General features: G+C 37.7%; 1 long non-coding RNA gene across 1 annotated transcript; it reads right to left on the reverse strand.

Moving 5' to 3' along the window:
* Positions 1 to 7,317: 7,317 nt before the first annotated feature.
* Positions 7,318 to 16,093, reverse strand: LOC121382759. Its single transcript, XR_005959215.1, has 3 exons — positions 16,076 to 16,093; positions 8,818 to 8,996; positions 7,318 to 7,943 (listed from the first exon to the last, which is right to left on the reverse strand). It is a non-coding gene; the product is annotated as an uncharacterized LOC121382759 (long non-coding RNA).
* Between the last annotated feature and the right edge of the window lie 3,346 nt (positions 16,094 to 19,439).

Here is a 19,439-nt window from a genome sequence, read left to right on the forward strand (position 1 = left end):
GATCTAGGATCGATCCCTGTCGGCTATTTCTCGTTCCAGCCAATGCATCACGACTGGTATATCAAAGGCCGTGGTTTGTGCTATTCTGTCTGTGGGATGGTGCATATAAAATATCCTTTGGCAAGGCTCACCCTGGATCAAAAATACCTGTAGCCAAAAAGTTAGCAAAGTTTGCTACTAATGGAAACATGTAGCGGGTGTCTTGTGTCCGAATAACCAAACGTTTGACATCCACTAGCCAACTATTAATAAATCAGTGTCCTCTAGTGGTGTCGTTAAACACAACAAACTTTAAGAAACACTCGTCATCGACGTAGTCCAGTGGTAAAGCGTTTGCTTGATGCGCGGTCGGTCTAGGATCGATCCCCGTCGGTGGACCCATTTGGCTATTTCTCGCTCCAGCCACAACTGGTGTCACAAAGACCGTGGTATGTACTACCCTGTCTGTGGGATGGTGCATATAAAAGATCCCTTGCTGCTAATCGGAAAGAGTAGCCCATGAAGTGGCGACAGCGGGTTTCCTCTCGCAATATCTGTGTGGTCCTTAACCGTATGTCTATCGCCATATAACCGTAAATAAAACGTGATGAGTGCGTCGTTAAATAAAACGTTTTTTTTCCTCTTTTTTTTGATTGGGGTGAAAAACAATTCAATCAGAAAATTGGTCCATTGAGTTGGTTCTGTCCTACAAAGTCTTGCACCTCAGGCGAGCGCCGTACTGACTGCTAGATCCTGCCCTATTATCATGGATTACAGTGGCGGATCCAGAAAATCCATTGGGAGGGGGGGGGGGGGACATGAGACGGAATGCCAAGGGAACTTTGGGGGGACGTTTGGAGGAGGATGAAAATTAATATATAATAAAATTATAACTGTCACAAGATTTAGGGGGGGGGGGGGGCACATTACACATTTTTACACGGATTATGTACAACTAATTTTGAGGGTAGAATGATGGAAATCTATGGTAAAAAGGGTCTCAAATTAGCACATCAATTTTTGCCCGAATATTTTTATAACTACTACCCCCCCCCCCCCCCCCCACCCCCCCCCCATTTGTATTTGGCGTTGTCATGACAATAGTGTCTCAGACTTTGTTAGAATGAATGAATGAATGAATGTTTAACGACTCCTGTCACGGGGATCCTATAATACCCGTAACTGAATAAAACACGATTATCCAAATATCTCTCTGTATCGGGCAGTCTAATACCCGAGTGGCTCGGCTCTAGGTATAATCAGAGATAAGATCTTATATAAATATAGTCAATATAGCACGTTTAGTTGACTAGAAAACACAACAAAACACAATACACTTTGGAATCTGTATTAACACTACGCTGACAAATGTACTTGCCACAGTAGTTAATTAACAACAACAATATAATAACAACCCAGAGTTAATAACTTAATTAGTTAATCACTAGGTGTCTAGTTTACACAATATTCTAATCACTTCACGGTGATACAACACACACACGTGTGATAATTGAGAAACGCTGCCAGGGGAATTTAATTAATAAAGGAATTACAACTCTATTCCTAACTGGTTAATTTTTAATTAACCCTTAAATACTCATTCAGTAACCTTGTAATACAGAATTAATACTGGTAGGCCTACATATCACAATAAAGACAATAACCTACAGTTTACCTAGGTCCTCTAGGATGACCGGCTAAGCTTTATCTTATCAAATACTCGTATAAAAATATTAGAACAGTGAAACCTACAATTTACTTCGTCAGATTACCGGAGACACTGTCTAAAGAATATTGGTATAATACAGTATTAAAATATTTAAAGTCACATCAATCACATCAAGGTTATACAACAGAGCAGAAATATATATTTACCAAGTCCGGACTTAACTAATATATTTCGTTCAGTTCGACCACGTCCGTTCCCCTGGATACTTCCAATGTTTCTCCCTGATATATCTAAAATCCTAGCTATTTATTCAAAAATCTCAGAGACAGCAAATATCGCCTGGGGGCACAACGCGGTACCTCACCTATCATGTGATATTGCCACAACTCCCAGAGACGGTATTTTCTCTTAAATGGCCAGACAGACCGACACCTAGTTCGCTAGAACCCACGGTCGTAAAACAGAACTCCCGGAGGTATTACGTAACTACTGGCCACATGGCCTCCGCACCTGGTCTAAGTGCATATTGAGACGCAGCTCTACCACGTCGCGCGGGGGTATTACGTAACCAAGCTGCACACGGCCCTCTAAAACAATTAACATCGCCACAGGCGAAAAAAATAAGAGCATGTTCCGTCACACACCCCCACCTCAAAAAGGATATTTCCTCTGCTCTAGGAATAGGGAAATATACTACATTTAAACAAAACAAAATGTGCGTTAACCGACGCATCCGGGCATTTATAACACATAGTAATAAGGTGACTACCAATAATCACTCTGAGTCTCCGAGTCCCTGGTATACAATAAAATATATAAAAACAAAAACAGAAATCAAGAACGTCAACACATTATCACAACGTTCAACTTCGGGACAGGGCATCAGCGATTACATTGGATGTGCCCTTGATAAGTTCAATAGTAATTGGGAATTCCTGCAGAAGAAGACTCCATCTGAAAACTCTCTGGTTGGTGGCTTTCATTCTGTGAATGAAAGTAAGTGGATTATGGTCCGTAAAGACAACCACTTGATGCAATGCCGATTTCACGTAGATCTGAAAATGCTTCAGAGCTTGTACCATGGCCAAAGCTTCCTTCTCTATAGTGGAATAGTTCACCTGGTGTTTGTCAAACTTTTTGGAGAAGAAACTTACAGGATGGTCCAGTCCATTTTTGTCTTCTTGGAACAGCACAGCTCCAGCTCCCACGTCACTGGCATTCACAGTCAGCTTGAAAGGCATTCGGTAGTCTAGTGCTGCCATCACGGGAGACAAGGAGAGCATCTGCTTGAGACGGTTGAATGACTTCTCGCATTCGTCTGACCACTGGAACTTCGATTCCTTCTTTAGTGCCGCACGTTTTTACAGGTTTTATCCGATAGTCATGCTGTCGACTCGGTGTAGCGTTGGGTTCCAAGCGCACATCCTGGATTAAGGTATTGGTAACCGTTGGAAAGTCCTGACAAATGGAAACACTGTCTTGTATCAACGTAGTCAGCTCTGCTCGCTGGGGGCTGTCAAGGTGCAAGTCCGGACTCAAGTCTGCTAGAATCTGGCTGTTGGTTAATTTGATCTCCGCAGTCTTGACGTCATCACAGGAAATTGAGTGACTCTCAATCTGGACAGGTAACACTGGAACTATCGGCAGTCTGTCAAAATAACCTTTTAGCAAATTGATGTGACAATACCTACTTTTCCTAACCCTATCAGGAGTGTTTTATCACATACCCTGTCTCATTAACCCGTTTGTGCACAACATAGGGACCGAAATACCCGTTCTGTAATGAACCCCGTTTAATGGGAAGGTACAGCAGCACCTTATCCCCTGGTTTAAATTCCCGACTCCTAGCCTTCCTATCAAACACTGATTTTATTTCGCTCTGAGCATATCTCAGATGCTTCCTAGCTAGTTTGGTCGCCAGCCACCTATCTCTAACTCTCTTATTCATTAATACTCCCTTGTCCATATAATAACCTGACATCTGATCCTCCATCTCACCCTTTGTTAACAATGTAGTGCGAGCTGCCAACAAATTTGGATCAGGCCCCTGCTCTAGATTAACTCTTGTCTATTACAAGGTAAGGCCCCTCTATCAAACACAACTGGTTCATTTACCATATGCGGGAGGTCAACTGGTTCCACCACATTTAGTTCCTCAGTTGACTTATCTACCATTTTACTGATAACCTCATCCACTCCAATTTCATGGCTCACACACGTATCAGACAAATCACAATTTTCCTCTGGGTATCGTGCTACTCTTCCGGCCATAGCCCTAGTCATTACACACGCAGGATATCTAATCTCATCAACCTCACACTCTTCTATGGGTAAAGGGCTGTCTTCAATTACCAATTTGTCACCTTGCAGCTGGCAACACTGACTAGTCAAATCGTTACCCAACAAAACTCCTATGTTTTCAACAGGCAAGTCCTTCACAACACCCATAACGACTGGTCCCGTCACAAACTTCGAACACAAGAAAACGTTATGTACCCGGACAACCATATTTTCTCCAGTAACCGAGGTTAAGGCCAAACTATGTCCTGTATCTGAATTCTCTATACCAGCTAAACAATCTGACGTTATAAGAGACTGGCTACACCCTGTATCTCAATAGATTGATATAGCCTTAGGACTCAATTCTTGTTTTACATCACAAACCATACCAGTGGACACATGCGGGTTTACTTTCTCTGCCATGGGACTAACCATTAACTCTCTCGCTAACGGAGCTGACCTCACTAAACCGACCACTTGCGCATTATCGCGTTTCCTTTTAAAACAGTCCCCGACAAAATGGTTATCCTTTTTACAGTAACTGCAATGTGGACTAAAAGTTCGTGCATTGGCTGATAATGCAGGTTTATCCTTACTTTGCACACCAAGTGCATTCCTTGCCCGACTCGCTGACCAACTAGATGACTTTCCCCGATAGTTACTTTCTCGGGAAAAACCTGGCTGAAATTTCTTCTTATCACCCTGTTGTATAGAGCTACCCTGTACTGCCTGATCTTTGTGTATTAACATGTAATCATCTGCCGCTATGCTTGCCTCCTCTGTTTTTTTGATATCACGATCCTCTAAATGAATACGTAAGCTAACTGGTAATCCATTTTTAATGTCCTGTAAGATCAACAATTCCCGTAACTCGGTATATGACCCTACCCGATGAGAAACCACCCATTTATCAAACATTCAACTCGCTATACCGTAAACGATAATCCTCAGGTCGTAGCTCATAAGCCCTCAACACTGCAGACTTAACTAGGTCGTACTGACTTGCTCGCTCATCACTCCTTAAACTTAGACACAGCTAACAATGTCCATTTAGACTGCGGCCAATTTAGCTGCTTAGCGGCCCGGTAAAAAAGAAGAACATATGTACCTCCTGGTCGTCAAATACAGGCACTGATCTATAAGCCTCCGACATGTTAAATCCATTTCCTTCCTCTCGTCTAACTTTTTCAGTATTCAACCTTAACTCATGTTCCACGTTTAATTTTGCTAACTGGAATTCTCTATCCCTAGCTCTCGCTCTCTCGCTCTCTCGCTCTCTCTTTTTCTCTAGCTCTCTCTATCTCTCTCTCTCTCTCTCTCTCTCTCTCTCTCTCTCTCTATCTTCTTTTTCTCAAATCTCTCTCTCCTCTTCTCTCTCTCTCTATCCTTTTCTCTATCCCTCTCTCTATCTAATGCACGTTCTTCTCTTTCGTACTCAAGTTTTTTAAAAGCTAACTGTTGTTCCACACTTAACTCATTTATCTCTATCTCTGGAACAATCTCACTGTCTTCCATAACAGGCCTATCACCAAACACTTCCTGGATAATAATTGTCTTTATATCACCTGATGCTTTTAGTAGTTATAAAAATGCGTAATGATTCGTCTGCAAGCCTATATAGCTGTTTGGTAGTAATGCTGATAAGAATAACTGTTTTTATCCAGATTTGGGCATTTTCGTTTAATTCGGGCAAAAGTCAGTCTGCCCCCACACCACTTCTGAATAAAGATAGGACTAATGCTAGGGTTATGCTTCTAACTGCTAGCAGAAGGTTGGCCAACTTTCTGCTGTCACGACTTCTACGACTGTCCAGTTGCCAGTCTAAGTGTTCTTACAACTCAATTATCATCGTATAACCCATTATTAATACGGGCGTTCAGATCCTGGTCTGAAGTTATAGGTATATGATTAGTACCAGTCGATAGAACATGCACCGATACGCGCAACACTATATAGATGTATGAATACCGACTATATAGCGTAGCGCGTATCGGCGTTCCGTCAATTGGTACTAATCATACGCCTACATGTATAACCTCAGAAAGAAAGAAATGTTTTATTTAACGACGCACTCAACACATTTTATTTACGGTTATATGGCGTCAAACATATGGTTAAGGGCCACACAGATTGTAAGAGGAAACCCGCTGTCGCCACTACATGGGCTACTCTTCCGATTATCAGCAAGGGATATTTTATTTCCGCTTCCCACAGGCAGGATAGCACAAACCATGGCCTTTGTTGAACCAGTTATGGATCACTGGTCGGTGCAAGTGCTTTACACCTACCCACTGAGCCTTGCAGAGCACTCACTCAGGGTTTGGAGTCGGTATCTGGATTAAAAATCCCATGCCTCGACTGGGATCCGAACCCAGTACCTACCAGCCTGTAGACCGATGGCCTGCCACAACGCCACCGAGTCCGGTATATATAACCTCAGACCAGGACCCAAGAAAAAAAATCCGGAAAACAATTGCAGAAACTTAAAGAACATACATGTACTCTTCTTAACCGTTTAAGGAGTTTTAGACTATTAACTACTCAGTTACTCCTCTTCCCCCCCCCTCCCCCCACCAAACAAAAAATCCTAGTTACGGCCCTGTACGCTATTTATCTTCTATACCAGTAATGAAATATTGACTTTAACCATTTAGTCCAGCCTAATATTACGTAAACCCAAAACAAATTAGAACAGAGATAAACTTTTTTTCTTTCTTTTTTATTTTTTTTTTTGGGGGGGGGGGGATGTAATTTCCATTTTGAAAGTTATTTAGGGTAACATATTAAAAATCCGCTCTCGAAACTGCATGCTAAATGAGATTTTTGAGGGTTACAAAGTTGAAAAAAAAAGTATTTTTAAAATCAATTTATAAATTTACATTATGATTAAATTCCTTCTTCATGTTTTTGTTTATGATTAAAGGGAAAACAAACGCACACAAAATGTTGCTTTCTGGTGTTAAATAAGTAAAATTAATAATATTTAGAACACAAAAATGCAGAATTGACAGGGCTTGTAACAACATGCTGTGATCTTGAACATGAGCCATGAAAGGTGCCATTTAACTCAGTCACTACTTTGGGTGAGGTGTTGTAGTATTCATATCTATGGTTCATATTTTGGTTGATACATTGTGTATAGTAGTTTTAGGCCAATATCTTAACACTGTCACCAATAGTATTTTAACTGCTATAGTCCAACCTATAGAGAAAGTGACATTTTGTGGTATGTCCTAATTATCATAAATTCCAGTTTTTAATTAATGTGTAACTGCCATTTTGAAAAAAAATTAGTAATCATGGAGTCATTGTTTGTACATGTGCAATATCTTTTAGACAAAAAAACTGAATTTAATGTAGGTGAACATGAAAAAATAAGAAAAAAGCAATTAAATTATACCTTTTATATGAAAGTTACACATTATATACCTTGTAGCATGCAAATCACATTTTTGTTGGATAAATACACTATTTATGTGATTACAAACACAATCACAAAGAGTCAGATTTGAAAAATATGGCTTGCAAACAATGTCAATTTGACATGGTAGAACTGGTGAAAAACAGTCCAACAGTCCAAGGGAGATAATCCATCAATGAAAATGCTAGATACCAGAAAACATTAAGAATTGAGGTAGTGCTAGTATTTATGGCCTTCTATTTGGGTTTAATAAACAGATCAGAGGCCGACACATACAGGGTCTTCCACATGGGCAAACTGGAGCAAATGATGAATAGTACATACAACGACCAGAATGCCATAGTCAACTGATGTGGGACTTCCCGGTGGAAAAAAGAAGGGGTGTGTGCACTCGGCAGCGTGTGTGCTGTAACATTTGTACATACCACTCTGGTATGTACAACTTGTACACAGAGGTGGACAGTCCAAAGCGAAAGTGTCCAAATGTATCAGTGCAGATTGGTCTAACGAAAATGCCCATTGGTGTTCAAAACTTCCGGCTCCTGTGTCTCTGCATGAACATACCAGCACGATCTGTTGCGGGGTGTCAAATAACTGCAAACAAAGTATGTGACACTATTACAAACAGTAACAAAAGCGACATGCAGGTTAGGAGAAGCAATCTTAAAACAATAAACACTATCAGGGGTTGCCAACCAAATGCAGTAAATTTACAATGTGATGGCATGTACAACAATCCATTATATTCTGGGGTTGGAAAGACTCCCCTTTCCAACCTGCCACTCAGGTGGTCTACACAGCAACAGAACACAACACATCACACAAGCAAGTGTTGGCTATTGCTACGAAAAATAAATTATGCTCCAAACGTCACAGCATTAGTCAATCACATACATGTCTGAATGATCCAACATGCTCTCACAATATCCCAAAGACAATGTCCATTGGAGATGAAACAACTTGGGCTAAGGACTGTTTAACTGATTTAAAAAATGACGGTCTTGAGGTGCATTACATGACGACAGGACAGACCCGGATGCTAAAGGTTTTAAAGATGCTGAAGAGTTATACCAGCAAAATGTTACCGACATCGAACCACAAATGTTAATCGACACACAACATGTTTCGGAAAATCATCGCAAGTTTGTTAAAGGTGGAAAGGTTGAAAATATGATGCCAGGACGGACAATATCTGACGAAAAGAAATTACAGATCAAATTCTCCAATGACATTGCTTTTAGGTGCCATGGCAGGCAGAGTATGATCAGGCTGATAGAATACACGCTGGAAACATTCCAAAATCCATGCATGCACTGTCATACACATCCGATGCCATTGCAGCCTGTTATCAAGGCAATCACAACAAATGTATAAAACATTAATTTGTCCAAAATGTTACAAATGACTAAATTTAATACAAACACACACAAATCTGAGGCTGTCAATAAAAGCATTAGAAAATCATTACCAAAACAGACAAGTTTCAGCAGAAACCTCTCGAGGAGGGCACACAGTGCAGTGCACAGCATCAATAATGAGCCTGTAGAGTCATTAGTTAAGTTGTCAAGGGATATGGGATGATCATTCTCATCGGGTAGTAAGGTCATTTCAGCTTTGCACAAAGTCGAACACAACAGAACTCTGCAACTAAATAGAAACAAAACAATGACATATAAAATTAAAAGATGTCAGAAAAGAAAGGTTCTGTATGCACTGTATGAAAAACACCAAGAAGAAAAAAATATTAAAAACGATTACATGTTAAAAAATCACGCTTCGACCTCCAAAGTTGAACATAATTACGCAAAATCTAAAAAGTATCCCCACAAGTTACAATAACACACACAATTAAGAAAACAACCACAAACTAACACTACCTCACAACAGACAGTGTGGTGTATGTCCCTTGAGACACGGGCCCTGGTGTTTGCAATTAATTCTATCACTGTTATTTGCATGTCTTTCTAATGTCAAATATTCGGCATTTATGCACTGCCTATTGTGACACAAATGAGTGATTTCAAGCACTCTTTTATGAACTGCCATATCAGATGGCCATTTCTGGTGTCTTATCATGTATGCCAGTCTATTAGCTTTCTTTATTTTGGGTGCAGGGGTGTTAGGCCAATATAATGTACTTTCTGGCGGCCATATCCATTGGCATTCATGGAACCTAACCACATGCTACATGCATGTTCACCTACATTAAATTCAGGTTTTTTTTGTCTAAAAGATGTTCAAACAATGACTCCATGATTACTAATTAATAGAAAATGGCAGTTACACATCAATTAAAAACTGGAATTTATGATAATTAGGACATACCACAAAATGTCACTTTCTCTATAGGTTGACCAATTAAAATACTATTGGTGACAGTGTTAAAATATTGGCCTAAAACTACTATACACGACGTATCAACCAAAACATGAAACATAGATATGAATACTACAACACCTCACCCAAAGCAGTGACCGAGTTAAATGGCAACTTTCATGGCTCATTTTCGAGATCACAGGATGTTGTTACAAGCCCCGTCAATTCCGCCCAAAATGGTAGTGCTTAGTTTTACAGCACAAGTTTCAAGCACAAGTGTGCCCGACACACTGGTACTGCACACAATAAAATTCCATACATTTATTACCTACATTATAACTACATAAAACTGTACTTGATGCAAGCAACCACTGTTAACATTTATCACCAATGGCAGCACTGACGGTTTTAACTCCTCCATTAAAATTTCGGGTCACTTCGAACTTTGACCCAGCCGAGATGCTATTTGCATGGTGGAGTACTACCTATAAGCAGAACTGGACTGTTTCAGAGAGTGTCGAATCACCTGTTTTTGGTGAATGGCAGGTTCACATGTTTTATAAAATAAATATTAAGTTGACAGCAATGTTCCATTTGGAGTCCGGCGCTTATGAAAGTGCATATGACAATGTTCGTAACTACATAATAAAATAATATGAAATGTAATGTTTTGTTTTTCTTTTGTGTGTTCAAGGAGTACAGTTGAAGATAAGGGTTTTATAGAGTATTTTCTGTCAGGCATCCAAATTTTGGGCATATGTCAAATTTTGTGACCTCTTTTACCTCTGGTGACCTACTTAATGAAAATAATTGCACGATACCTCATTTAAACTGTAGTACCCATCAAGACAAACATTTTGATCGGTAATTTGTGGAAAACGGATCATTGGTCATCAAGAAATTCTATTTTACATTTGCCCTACCCCACAGTTGAACTGATTCAAACTCACGCAAGTGCCGTACTTCAAAGTGTGAATACTACCACTAAGCTGTGAGTTCTGAAGGTCTATCAAGTGATTTCATTATCTATAGACATAGGGCTTTCATAAAAAACATTGGTAGACTTTTCCCACCCAGGTGGTACCAATATCTGGTCTGGCTCATGGACTAATACTGTTTAGCTATTAACATTGGATAATACAGCATTAACAATAAAATAAATTATCAACTTACACCAAGGTAGATAATCAAATCTGGAAAAAATGGTTCTAAATCTAGTGTACACTTAAAATACACTTCATGGGAGCAAACTAAGTGATTCCTTAAAAAAAAATTGACCTGGAAACCTAAAGATATGTTTAACAAGCTTATTGTTATGTATAAATGAGAAGAGAAGCCACAATAGTGACCACAATTTTAATTATGGCTTTGGTAAGCTTTTTCTTCAAATTAAAATATTTTTTTTCCTGAACTACAAATTTGTCTAAAATATGATTTAATTAATACCCTATAAATATGTCAAAAGGACAATAAAAATCAAGGTCTTTAAAATGTTGAGCTTTCAGAAGTACATACATGAAACATTAACTATGTTTACGGAGATTAAAGACATTAACCCAATATTGGCACATGTTATTTTTAATATAAAAATCAATTTCTATTAAAATCTACATGTAAGTTCAGGTTGCCTAGATATATTACCATATTTAAGTGCAGTAGTATATGGCAAGTCAAACACCATGTAAATAAAAATATTCAAAACTATTTTTTTTTTACAACCAACACACTCACATTTATAACCAATCACAGGACTTGTGGTGTTAACTTCTCTATCAAAATTTCGGTGCACCTCAAACTTCAACCAAGCCAGAAATTAACTGGTTTAGTGCTACCTATACAGATAACATACATTTTTCAAAAGGTGGCTAATCATGTATTTTTATGACAACCAGGATCTGGTGTCTTCTGACTTAAACTGCCAACCTCACTGAAACTGTTGTTTCTACAGTGCAACCTAATTTAATGTACACCTCACAAGCACATGTATTTTGTACAGTTTTGTACAAATACGTACAATATGTCATATTTGAAAAAATATTAAAAAAAAAAAAATCCTCCTGAAGATACTTACTTTTAGATGTGTGTGTGTGTGCTCAGCTATATATGTAGAGACAACATGGGTATTCAGAGTATTTCAAATCCTTAAACTTATTCCATTGAAACACATGTACTTGACAGACCCGTACATTATGAAGACCTCAACAGGCACATCAAAGAAATATCAGCAGTGTTCGAGATTAAACATTTTGGGCAGTATCCCAGTTGGATACTAACATTTCAAAATCTGGTAACCCACCTGAGAATTTAGTATGCCACTTAAATGAAATTCATAAATAGCATCATAACAAAGTTGCACGACAAATGTCCTCGTTCCCAGTCTATTGCTACATCACAATCAAAATCACGGAATTTGTGATATTAGAAATCAAACGGAATTAGCAAAAAGATTTGCTGTATTTACTTTTGAGTAATTTGAACATAAATTAATATTTAGCAGTAATCTATAAGTGTTTCTGATATTACTGATGATAAACCTACCTGTATCAATTTTCTGCAGATGTGGAATCGATACCTCAAATAAAATTTGTGAGGGGAGCGGGGTATTGTTATGGCATAGCATTAGACTGGGTACGAGCTCGTAAATACATGTACTTTTACTTAACTTACCAGAAAATGACTTACATTTCTTTAGTGAAAACTAAAAACGCAGGATTAAAAAAAGCCAACAACATTATATGGCATTCCGGTGGGATATTGGGTTCTTGAAGTATGGTATCCAAAATTAAATTCTGGTATCCCTGGGATATCGGGATACCGTCAATCTCGAACACTGATCAGTGTTAAAAAAATACAATGTCTGAGGAAGGAAAAATGAACATGACTGCATCTGTATGAAGTAATGACTTAATGTCCTGCACATCACTGTTGGAGGGAAATCCTGTATACTGAGTGTGGGTATCTTCAATTTACTATGTGTGGGAATTTCAAATACATCAGGTATGCAGATTTTCAAAATGGACCATCAAAACCATTAGTAGCCACCAATATTCCTGACTATATTTTATGTATACCGGCCCTACTATAGTTGGAGGTTTTAAATATTCGTGATATCTGGAATATTCATGCATGCAGCTTTCACCTATTTTTTTGTTATTAATTATTAAACAAAAAACCCTGTTTTTAAATGACATAATTACCCGAACATCTATTTTATTGCATTATTTTCTAATCCAGATCAATACAATATGTATATTGGATGTATTCCTACAATCTGTAATCCAGCATACTGTTTAGCTATTAACATTGGATAATACAGCATTAACAATAAAATAAATTATCAACTTACACCAAGGTAGATAATCAAATCTGGAAAAAATTGTTCTAAATCTAGTGTACACTTAAAATACACAAACTAAGTGATTCCTTAAAAAAAGAATTTGACCTGGAAACCTAAAGATATGTTTAACAAGCTTATTGTTATGTATAAATGAGAACAGAAGCCACAATAGTGACCGAAATTTTAATTGTGGCTTTGGTAAACTTTTTCTTGAAATTAAAATTAGTTTTTTCCTGAAACAACAAATTTCTCTAAATTATGATTTAGCACCCTATAAATATGTCAAAAGGACAATAAAAATCAAGGTCTTTAAAAATTTATGCTTTCAGAAGTACATGTACATACATGAAACATTAACTATGTTTATGGAAATTAAAGACATTAACCCAATATATTGGCACGTTATTTTTAGTATAAAAATAAATTGCAATAAAAATCTAAGTTCAGATTGCCTAGATATATTACCATATTTAAGAGCAGTTGTATATGGCAAGTCAAAATATTCAAATCTTTATAGTATGAATTATAGGCCAAAACCAACTTTTCCTCAGTGCTAATTTTTATTCAAACTCCATTCTGAGCCAATGTGCACAGTAATTATTGTCAAGGTCATTTTGAACTTGCATGGCCGAGTGACGGCTAATTAATCAAATAGTATAGTTTAATTTAATTAAATCACAAAAATCATAATTTTTTTTATTATATACACTGAATATGTGCTATAGGTTGGACTATATGCAAGATACTCCCATCGTCAATACGAGAGCAAGAGTGCTATTGGCAAGCATGGACATTCCACCACCGTGTCGGAGCAGCATGCAGAGAACATCATACAAGGTATTAACGGCTGTAACAAATCTAAATGAAAAAGACCTGGCACAAAAAGTTGAGCTACTGAAAGACATTAACAAGAAACGTGGAAATGAAAGTGATGAAATTAACATAGCCATGGATGGGGATGGGAGATACAACTCCAGGACAACAACAAGTCGGAAGAAACTGGGCCAGAATGCATCACAAGATATAGGACTTGCGTGTGAAACAATGACTGAAAGAAAATTCATTGTAAGTGCCTGCTTCCAGAATAAACTTTGTTGGACCGGAGCCTGGTTAAGAGACAAAGGTATTCATGTGACGTGTCCCGGTGGTGATCCTGACTGCACAGCAAACTTGCCGCCATTTGCTCCGCTGTCGGAATACGAGATGGGAAAAGATATCGGAACAGACTTGGCTCTACAAGGTATTCTCATAAAATACGTCACAACAGATGGAGATTTCAGATCATCTGCTGGAGTTGATAGTGCTTTGAAACTTCTAGATCCAATGTGGACCATATGTACTGGGTTCGGATGCCAGTCGAGGCATGGGATTTTTAATCCAGATACCGACTCGGGATAGGCGTGTTCGAAACCCTAGTGGAATATGGACACGTTAAACAAGTTACTAAGCTAAGCTAAGCAAATTTAGACGTCATAACAGATATTTGGTAAACTTTCCTTCTTGAGTATATATACGTTTGCAGTAAAACACACAATTATCAAACGAACTATCAAGGATGTTGAAAAAACTATTACTTAGACATTTCATTACATGCAACTTCATTTGACATCAGTCATCTTGCTAATAACAGAGATGTATGTCTTTTAGCCGTGTCTTCAGCTGTTATCAATCCACTGATAGATATCTTTCAATTATAATTCAATTCTTCACCAAAACAATTATAAACCAAACTATCAAAAATCAAGAAGGGAGGTAACTTACCATTAAAATGCTTCATTCCATGCAAGTACAGATGTCAAAAGTCTTATTGCTAATGACAAAAATTGATGTCCGACAGCTACGCCCTCAGCTGTCACAAGCCCGATGATAAACTGAAGAACAAAAAGAAAGAGAGTAAATTGTTGAGGAAAAGATACATACACATGTCATAAGTCTACTTATTAACGTAAGAAATCCATGTTTGACAGCTGCATCTTTAGCTGTCACCAGCACGGCGGTAATTATCTTCTATCTCTCGCAATTACGGTAGAAACGGTCGGACGGACGGACGGACAACTATTTATCTTTTCCGGTGGGACAATTCGAACTGAATGCTTGAGGAAAAAATGGCTATCAAAGTGACACATTTTGTTCAATAATTGTACATCAACATTTCATATCACGTAACTCCACTCGTCGCAAGGATGTTTATGAAATCTTCCAACTCTCGTAACCATGCCTTCAACTGTCACCAGCCCGATGATAAATATCTTCCATGTCTTCATTCCTCACGTCCACTAAAAAAAAGAAGGTAGAAAACATTAGACAACAATAACAATGAAACTTTTAAGCAAAACACACAATTATAAAACGAAGTATCAGGAATACTGAAAAACGATTACTTAAGATATTTCATTTCATGCAACCTCATTTGACACCAGTCGTCGTGCTAATAATAGAGGAGTATGTCTTTTAGCTGTGTCTTCAGCTGTTACAAATCCACTGATAAATATCTTTGAATGATAACCGATTTCTTTACCAAAAATATTAAAAGGCCAACTATCAAAAATCAAGAAGGAAGATTACTGACCATTAAAATGCTTCATTGCATGTAAGTACAGATGTCGTAAGTCAAACTGCTAATGAAATACATGTATGTGACAGCTACGTACAAAACATTCCTCGACAATAAGAATATAACTTTCCAGTAAAACACTCAATTATAAAACGGACTATCAAGAATATTAAAAAACGATTACTTACACATTGCATTTCATGCCTGAGTAGCCCATGTAGTGGCGACAGCGGGTTTCCTCTCAAAATCTGTGTGGTCCTTAACCATATGTCTGATGCCATATAACCGTAAATAAAAAATGTGTTGAGTGCGTCGTTAAATAAAACATTTCTTTCTTTCTTTCATTGCATGCAACTTCATTTGACGTCAGTCACCTTCGTCATGATAGAAATGTATGTCTTGTAGCTGTGTCTTCAGCTGTTATCAATCCACTGATAGATATCTTTCAATTATAATTCAATTCTTCACCAAAACAATTATAAACCAAACTATCAAAAATCAAGAAGGGAGGTAACTTACCATTAAAATGCTTCATTCCCTGCAAGTACAGATGTCAAAAGTCATACTGCTAATGACAGAAATTGATGTCCGACTGCTACGCCCTCTGCTGTCACAAGCCCGGTGATAAATATCTTCCATCTCGTCATTGTGGCATCAACTGAAGAACAAAAAGAAAGAGTAAATTGTTGAGGAAAAAATACATACACATGTCATAAGTCTACTTATTAATGTAAGAAATCTTGTAACCATGCCTTTAGTTGTCACCAGCCCGATGATAAATAGCTTCCATCTCTTGATTCCACACGTCCACTAAAAAAACAAAGGTAGAAAACATTAGACAACAATAACAATGAAACTTTCAAGCAAAACACACAATTATAAAACGAACTATCAAGAATATTGAAAAACGATTAAGAAAGTTATGCCAAACAGCTGTATCTTCAGCTATTATGAACCCGCTGACAAATATCTTCCATCTCTTGTACGTGTGGCATCAATTTAAAATAACAACCATTTATTTTTTTCTAAACAATTCAAAGTGAATACTTGAGGAAAAGATCTTTAAAATTTACCCACTTTATTCAGTAATTGTCCATCAATATTTGTTGTACCTTTCAGCTGTATCTTCAGCTGTTACCAGATCGCTGGTAAATATCTTCCATCTCTTGTGCTTGTGACATCAACTGAAAATAACAACCATATATCTTTTCTCAAAGAATTCAAATTGAATTCTTGAGGAAAAGACTTAAAATTACATGAACATTTCACATGCAATCAGTCATCCCGATAATAAAAAACAATTATGTCGGCTGTGACTTCCATGAAACATGAAACATATCGTATACCCTCAGGATAATTCGGAATATTTTCAAATTATTTTTAAATCACTGGCATGATTCTGCAAGTAAGGTTTTGATTGGTGAACATGAGCTCCAACTGGCTGCTGTTAGATACACATGTAATAGTGGAGCTAATTTTAATTAGATTGAAATAATGATAATCATACATTCTAAGTGTTAGGTGAACCGTCCCTTGATGCAGATATGTATACTGATGATATAACAGAAACAATATCACTCTTCAGAATCAGTGTTCAAAATGGCCTGTTTTACATTCCCCCGCTCCCACCCCCGAAACCTGTGAATGCTGATATATAGTTGGTTATGATTTGATTACATGTACAATTATATTGAAAGGCAGCCAGAATAGTACAGTTATCCTATAACTGCTCGTGTTACATCACTGACACTATGTGGTACCACTGGCAGCAGTAATGAAACAGTTAGGTTATCACACTCCATGTGAGAAACATCTCAGTTGTGAAAGTTTTATGTACACAATACAACTGCGTCATATTGTCATTAAATTGTGTTTGAACACATCTGAAAACACCGAGATGTAGGTCAAGGGTCTATCAAGGTCACTGACCTATTCGAGATACACGGCATGTATCCATATATTAGGATTGCTGTTTTAGGTATCCAGTGGAGGATTAATAACAAACTAATATTAACTGCATTATAATGTCGATTTATTAAACAATATATAAAAACTAGATAATTCATTCCAATGAATCTGGAAACGCGGTGTCCTTGCAGATGACTCCTAGTTGAAAACACTCGTCCAGTGTCAGTGCACTGGTGCCTGCCTAGTCTGCCGTGATGGACAACCACATGTCTGCGGTCAGCAGACCTTCCACAGTATTGTTGGCCTCAGTCTTCACAAACTGTTCTGGAAAACAAAATTAGGAGTATACGATTAGGTGTCCTAAACCCGGAAGAGCAGACTAAGCTATGCCTAAACTATAAGAAAATTATTGGATGGAAAATTATAAAATGACTTTCCAAAACGTATTTCCTTAATTTATCTTTCAGGGTCAGGGTATACAAACTTTCAATATGACACTTTTTAAGTATAAAAATATAACTCGTTTCCTTAAAATAATTAAAAAAACTTTGATCATGTTCGTTTTGGCCGTCAAAACAACGAGGTTTTTCTTCAATAGCTTTTTTGTGGTTGAACAAAATCGAGAATTGCGTAAACATATGGATAGAGAAATCATTCTAGAGCCGTATAGCAATATTATTTTAATCAGAAAGGCATCCATCATGTAGCTGTAAGACAAAATGTACTCACCGTCGTGTAGCGAAGCGAGCTTTATCCGCCATATTGGTAGTGGTATACGAAGTTCAAGAATGTGTCATACGGTTTAGGTTGGACCCCTTGAATATAGGCATTATACACAATACCGAATTAACGTACGTTAAAGTTACAGTCTCTGGTTACCATATTATAACATGTACAAATATGAAATATAAGCTCAAATGCACTTTTAAAAAACTCGTGTGTGTTCGCTATGAACGGAGATCGTCAAAAGTATACGCATGATTCGTCGCCCGTGCCGCCATAGCTCGGCAAAGCATAAACGACAGCATGTTGTCAGTTTCAGTTAACACGTGCGTTTGCCGATTTCAAATTGTAGGGTTCGTCTCAAAAAATTAAAAGAGAAATATTGCGCTGTACGAAGAACGTTCGGTTGAGGATACGGTACTAGAGTCTTTCGTTAAAACCGGTCTGATCTTGACAACGTATTATCGACAATCGTACCTTCCTATTTCAGAATTAATATTTTATAAGTGTTAGTAGAACTTTCAAAGTTTAGTGTGTATACTAGTAACACATTAATCATGTATATATTTTTTAAATAACATATACTAAAGTAGACAATGAACGTTTTCACTTCTTAATTTTACGTGTTAAAATCGACAAATTCAAATAAATATTCTTTCGTTTGGAAAGAGTAAAGTTTGGGGGGGGGGGGGTAACGACATCAAAGTTAGAGCATATTGATTTAATAATCATCCGACGCAATACAACCGTAAATAAAATGTGTTGAGTGTGTCGTTAAATAAAACATATCCTATCCTTCCTTCCATCTGCTGTTGGATGACTAAAATTTGGTAATTTTGACATATAATCTTAGAGAGGAATCGGGTGCATGTGCAGGAGGAGGGTATTGGAGGTCAAAACCCTTACTTGCCCAAGCTTAAAAAAAATTGAAATGTATTTTCTGGGGGAACATGGCCCCATATAAACTTCGCTCAACACAGTCTATAACCCCAACCCCGCTGAAATCCCTGCACACGCGCCTTGGAAACATGCTACATTTGTTTTTAGCAAGGGATCGTTATTATGTACCATCCCACAGACAGGATATCACATGCCATGGTCTTTTATATATCCGCCGATGGGGATCGATCCTAGACTGACCGCGCATTTCCAAAAAACACCTTTTTAGGTCTAAGTAATGAATAAAAATAACATATAGTCTTGAAAAATGTTACGTAAATCGAACACAGTACCCTCTTCCTCTACCCCTAGA

This window comes from Gigantopelta aegis, chromosome 10, assembly GCF_016097555.1.
Source record: "Gigantopelta aegis isolate Gae_Host chromosome 10, Gae_host_genome, whole genome shotgun sequence".
NCBI lineage: Eukaryota > Metazoa > Mollusca > Gastropoda > Neomphalida > Peltospiridae > Gigantopelta > Gigantopelta aegis.